This window comes from Adiantum capillus-veneris, chromosome 12, assembly GCF_014529385.1.
Source record: "Adiantum capillus-veneris isolate H3 chromosome 12, ASM1452938v2, whole genome shotgun sequence".
Lineage (NCBI taxonomy): Eukaryota > Viridiplantae > Streptophyta > Polypodiopsida > Polypodiales > Pteridaceae > Adiantum > Adiantum capillus-veneris.
The window spans coordinates 4,206,386-4,212,658 of NC_140942.1; the positions used below are offsets into that span (position 1 = coordinate 4,206,386).

At 40.5% G+C, this 6,273-nt stretch overlaps 1 pseudogene; it reads right to left on the reverse strand.

Annotated features, from left to right (window-relative positions):
- Positions 1-374: 374 nt before the first annotated feature.
- Positions 375-1,131, reverse strand: LOC147445231 (dihydrofolate reductase-like; annotated as a pseudogene).
- Positions 1,132-6,273: the final 5,142 nt, after the last annotated feature.

Sequence of the window (6,273 nt, forward strand, 5' to 3'; positions counted from 1 at the left end):
ATATATATATATATATATTCCTCTCCCCCCTTCTCTCTCTCTCTCTCTATCTACCTATCTATCTCTCCTTCTCTCTCTCTCTCTCTCTCTCTCTCTCTCTCTCTCTCTCTCTCTATTTTGTTGAAATGAGTGAAAATTATGTATCAGGTTTTAATACGTTCATTATAATTATATAAAGTTGGAGCATTGACAAATTGATTGATGAGGATGGGATCACTTGGATTAATGAGCCTACCTTAAGAGACACTTACCACAAAGAAATGAAATTGTGGATGAGAGAAGCCCACCCTTTGTCAGTGTCATGCCTTTGTACACTTAGCTTATTTGACAGATTGATTGATGAGGATGGGATCACTTGGCATAATGAGCCTACTTTAAGAGCCACTTACCAGAAAGACGTGAAATTGTGAATGAGAGAAACACACCCTCTGTCAGTGTCATGCCTTTGTACAGTCAGCTTCTTTTCTACTTTCCAAGAGACATTAAAAAACACTCTTCCCTCCCTCTGTAGGAGATACCACCCTTGTAGTAGTTATTCTCGATCATGCTGATTCATGAATGCGGAGAAGAAATACCCTCACAAGCTTAGTTTGCTTCTCATCCAACCTAGGAACAATATGCTTTCCTTGATGGCAAACAAAAATAGGATCTTTAACTTGACCAAAAGCTCTTTATTCACCTTTCTAAGATATTCCTAGTCCCCTATGATATGAACAGATGGACATAGCACAAGCTCCAAATAACATTTGTGCATTAATTGCTCCTTTTTGAAACTAGTTCTAGCTACTAGAATTATGAATCAAAGAGATGGATGGAGTTGGAGTGCCAAACCCTTTTGCTGAAGGCCTACAAATGCCGCTATGGGGACTCGACCGTGGGAAAACCCCATGAACCCATGAAAGGTGCCATGCTCTAGCATATAGTTGGAGATGGTTTCCTTGCATTCCTCCAAATGAACTCACTATAGTCCTTGTTAAATTGAAACCATTTGAAATAGTGTCCAAAAAAAAAAGCCTCCACCTTGGACTTTTTAGAAGCCGCATAAGGTCCATCAAGAAAGATCAGGTCAAGGAGCTCGAGGATGGAGGAATCCTGGTGCCTCCTATGAGAGTGCCACCTCTTTTGCCCCATTGACCCCTCTTCTATGCATGTCCGCTGCTCCGCCCACAATGCTTCCTCCTCCTACGCTGCCACCCTTGCCCGTGCTTACTCCCTCATGAAGACCCTTCCCTCCAATGACCCCCGCTTGTGGACAACAAGCACGTTTGCACTATATTGGATAATTTCACGGTCAATGATGGCATGGAAAAAAGTCTTGCAAGGATAGCACTACGTAGGTGAGAGGCTGCAAGCAAATTGGGGTGCAGGTGAGCGTACTAAGGATAGCCAAGTGAAGCAGGAGCCAATCTAGGGGGCTTTGTCATCGCAATTGCAATTGACTGCAACAATAAAGCGTGAGGGAATCCAATGGCAATAATGGGTACTGCACTAAGTTACAGACAGGTGGGCTAGAGTAATCAAGGACAACCTGGAGCAGCTCCATGGGCATTCGACGAGGGAAGACGGCTCTTGGAGAGGGCGAGAGAAGCGGGTATGGGGGCCTTCACCCACCAAGCCAACATCCACTATGCATATTGCAACTCTGCCTACACCCATCTCAACTCTCCCTCCGCCCTCTTCCAAGTCCATGAAAGTTGGTTGTTCCTCCCCTTCCATCACAGGTACCTCTATTTCCACGAGCGCATCCTCCCCAAGCTCCTCGATACCTTTGCCCTCCCCTTCTGGAGCTACGACTGTAACGCGGTCAACATCCAACAACATTACTTTTACACTCCTCCTCCTCCTCCTCCTCTCTCTCTCTCTCTCTCTCTCTCTCTCTCTCATGTACAAGTGGGTGCTAGCGCTCACTTGTATGCATGTGTGTGTGTGTGTGTGTGTGTGAGAGAGAGAGAGAGAGAGAGAGAGAGAGAGAGAGAGAGAGAGAGAGAGAGAGAGAGAGAGAGAGAGAGAGAGAGAGAGAGAGAGAGAGAGAGAGAGAGATTAAAAAAAAAGCTCGTTTCAAAAATTTATTTTGGAGCGAAGCAAGTTTTTTTTTGTTGAATTGGTTAGTTAAGCAAAATCTGGAAAAAGCTCCCTCCATTCCCATCCCCGCATTCAGCTACATATTCTTGTGCCTCCTTTTTCAATGTAGGCCAAAGAAATATGTATGAATTTCATTCATCGTTGCCTGAATCCCTTTATGCCAACATAGGGGAGCATGCGATTCATACATGACCTTGTCTCTTAAACTTTTAGTGACAAATAACTGATAGCTATAGACAAGATGGCTCCATAGAGAAGATAGCCAACTTGAACCACGCATGGTTCTTGCATCTTCCCTAGTGCTATGGCAAACACAACATCTCAAAAATCTAGTTTAGTACTCATCTACCATAGAGGCTAGATCATTGTGAGGGTCTATTGACACAACATTGCATTGAGGTCTACGTGAGAGTGCATCGACATCTACTTGATTGTGCTTGCCAAGAATGTGAGAAATGTAAGAATGAAATTGAGAAAGGAAAAATTTCCACCTCATTTGTTTGTCAAAAATCTTGATTTGTTTCATAAAGTACCCGCGACTCTGACGATCCGTTTGAATAAAGAAGGGCATCCCAAGCAAATAGTGCTCCCAAGTATCCAAGGCATGTAAGACAGCTAGAAGCTCCTTTTCATAGATATCGAGAATCATCTCATTAGAGTGTAATTGTATGCTATGGCATGACCTTTTTTGAAGAAGTACCACTCGAATTCAATTACCACTAGCATCACAATGGGCCTCAAATGGTTTTGAGAGGTCTGCTAGCACTAACATTGAGATGTGAGTCTCTCTTTAAACTTAGTGAAAGCTTTTCCTTCCTTTTCAATCCATACATACTTGACATTCTTCTCGTTCAAATCCTGTCAGGATCCTTCTATGGTAGAGAATTTTGCAATGAATCTTCTATAGTATGAGCACATTTCGATAAGGCTTCGTAGCTCATGTAGATTCTTTGGTTCACTCCATTCAATTATCACCTCAAGATTTTGTGGATCCACACTAATACCATTCTTTGAGACAATACGGCCCAAATATTGAATCTCTTTTAAGAAGAACTTACTTTTTTTTGCGATTAATGAATAATTTATTCTCTAGAAATGCTTGAAACACCGCTTTGAGATGCTCTTTGAGTAGACTATGATATCATCAATGAATACTCCTTCGTAAGCCCTATGTACACAAAAGATTCTTTCCATCATTTGATTGAATGTGTGTGGAGCATTTGTTAGCATGGCAAGATATTTGTACAAGCCAAAGGTTGTTTTAAAGACTTTGTGAATATCTTTTGTACAATTTGTATTCGATGATAGCCACTTTTCAGGTCTATTCTACTAAAGTAGGTAGAGCCTCGTAACTTATCAAAAAAACCCTCAATCCTTGAAACTAGGAATCCATTCTTAACTGTCAACTTGTTTAGTGCATGATAGTCCACACACATTTTGTATGTACCATCCTACACGTTTAGTGCACGATAATCTACACACATTTTGTATGTGAGCTAGGTCTTATCATTCCCTTTTGCACAAGTTCATCGATTTGTGGCATAATCTCCTCTTGTTGAGCTTTTTATCAATAAAAAGAAGAGCAAGTTTTTCCTTCAAGAGATTCAATACTTAGGTCACATGATCTCTCAAGATGGTATTTGTATGGATCCATCAAAGTTGGAGGTAATAAAAGCATGGCCTAATCCAAGGAATCTACATGAGCTAAGAATCTTTATTCGTATGTGTGCATACTAGAGATGCTTCAAAGCCAAATTCTCTCAAATAGCGGGACCATTACATGACTTAACAAAGAAGAATGTTAAGTACTCATGGACTGCTAAGGAGCAAATGCTTTTGAGACAAGCTCAAAGAGAAGCTTACCTCCCAACCAATCCTTATGCTTTGAGATCTCTCAAAGCCATTTGAGTTCCAATGTGATGCTTATGGTGATTGCCTTGGAGCAGGTTTGCTTCAAGAAAGGCATGCCATAGCATATGAGAGCCGTAGGCTCAATGCCAATGAACGAGGCTTGGGCATATACAAAAAAGAGCTTTTAGCTGTTCTACATGCCCTAGACAAATGGAAGCACTATCTTTGGGGACTCCATTTATTTTGCGAATAGACCACCAAAGTCTCAAGTACTTCATGACGCAAACCAAGCTTTCCGACAACCAAATGAGGTGGGAAAATTTTCTTTCGTAATTTTATTTTCATATTGCTCACATTGCTGGTTAGCACAATCAAGTGGCTGATGCACTTTCACAATGACCAAGAGTTAATACGGTGTCTATAGCAACTCACAACGATCTATCTTCTATGATAAATGAGTATGCTAATGACCCCGACTTTAGAGACATAATGTCATCCCTTGCATTGGGAAGAAAGAGGAACCATTCACCTTGCAGGATGGTTATCTTCTCCACGACAATAGGCTATGTGTTACAGACTCCTTTCATGAGAAAATTATGTATGAATCCCATGCTCCTCCCTATGCGGGGAATAGAGACATTCAACCTACTCTTCAAGGAGTAGAGACATACTTCTATTGGCCTACCATGAAAGTGGACATACAAGAGTATGTTTCAAAATGTGTAGTATGCCAAAAGACTAAGTATGAAAAAGGGAAGAAACCTACATTACTCCAACCATTGCCAATCCTTGATTCACCATGGGAGAGTATATCCATGGATTTTATCTTTGGATTACCCAAGTCTATCCATGGGAATACGGGAATATGGACAATATTTGACAGGTTTAGCAAGCAAGCACACTTTATTCCTATAAAAAAGACTATTAAGGCACACCAAATGGTAGCTCTTTTCATATCTCAGATTTTCAAACACCATGGATTTCCAACATCCATCGTGTCAGATAAAGACCCTAGAATGACCAATTTTTTTGGAAAGGTCTACCAATTAATATTATGATACTTGATCTACTAAAGACTTATGTTACAAAAGTAGATCAACACTCACAATGGGAGAATTACTTACCCCTTTTAGAGTATACTTACATTAATATTGTCCATACTTCTACAAGAAAAGAACATTTTGAAATCATAGAGGGAAGGCCTAAGAGTCCCTTGCTACTTAAAGTACATTGGAAGATCTTCACTGTTGTCGATGAGTATAGCGGTGACCTACAAGAATCTTTTCAAAAGATTAGGAGTCTACATCCATCTCTCAAAAAAGGCAAAAGGTTGCTGTTGCTGATAAGCACAAAAGGGCCTAAACGTTCAAAGAAAATGATTGGGTCTTATTTAAGTTTCCCAAGGCTCAATTGAGGCAAACGACGGGCAAAATCCTACGGGCCATCAAAAGTATTATGCTAAACTAGCAAAAAGATACTATGGTCCTTTTCAAATCTTGAGGCCAATCAATGAGATGGCTTATCAACTCAAGCTGCCCAACCATTATCTCATACACAATGCTTTTCATGTGAGCCTACTTAAGACCTACAAAGGAGAGCCACCAAGTGAACCAATTATTGAAGACCCTACAAAAATCAAAGACCAAGAAGAGGTGCTACAACCCGAAGCTATCCTTCGGCATGAAGACAAGGTACTATGACATGGTGAGGCCTAGCTCCTCTCCCTTTTGTTCTCCAGTCCTTTTATTGCAAAAGAGATGGTACATACCATATGTGTGTGGACTATCGAGCACTAAAACCATATCACTATCAAAAACAATTTTCCCGTGCCTCGGGTAGAAGATCTGTTTGATAAGCTACAAGGCTCTACCTACTTCAGTAGGATTGACCTGAAAAGTGGCTATCATCAAATAAGGATAGTGGATGAAGATATCCTAAAGACCACGTTTTGTACAATGTTTGGTCTTTATGAATATCTAGTCATTCCTTTTGGCTTGACCAATGCACCAGCCACATCCAATCGTCTTATGGAGAAAATATTTAGACGCTACCACAAATTTAGGAGTGTTCTTTGATATCATCATCTACTTCAAGTCCTTGGAGTAATACAAGCAACATCTCCAAGTAATCTTTCAAGCATTAAGGGAGAACAAGCTTTATCTCAATCAAAAGAAAAGCTAATTTTTCCTTCAAGAGATTCAATACTTAGGTCATATTATCTCTCAAGATGGTATCTGTATGGATCCATCAAAGTTGGAGGTAATAAAAGCATGGCATGATACAAGGAATGTACATGAGCTAAGAAGCTTTACTGGTATGTGTGCATACTATAGATGCTTC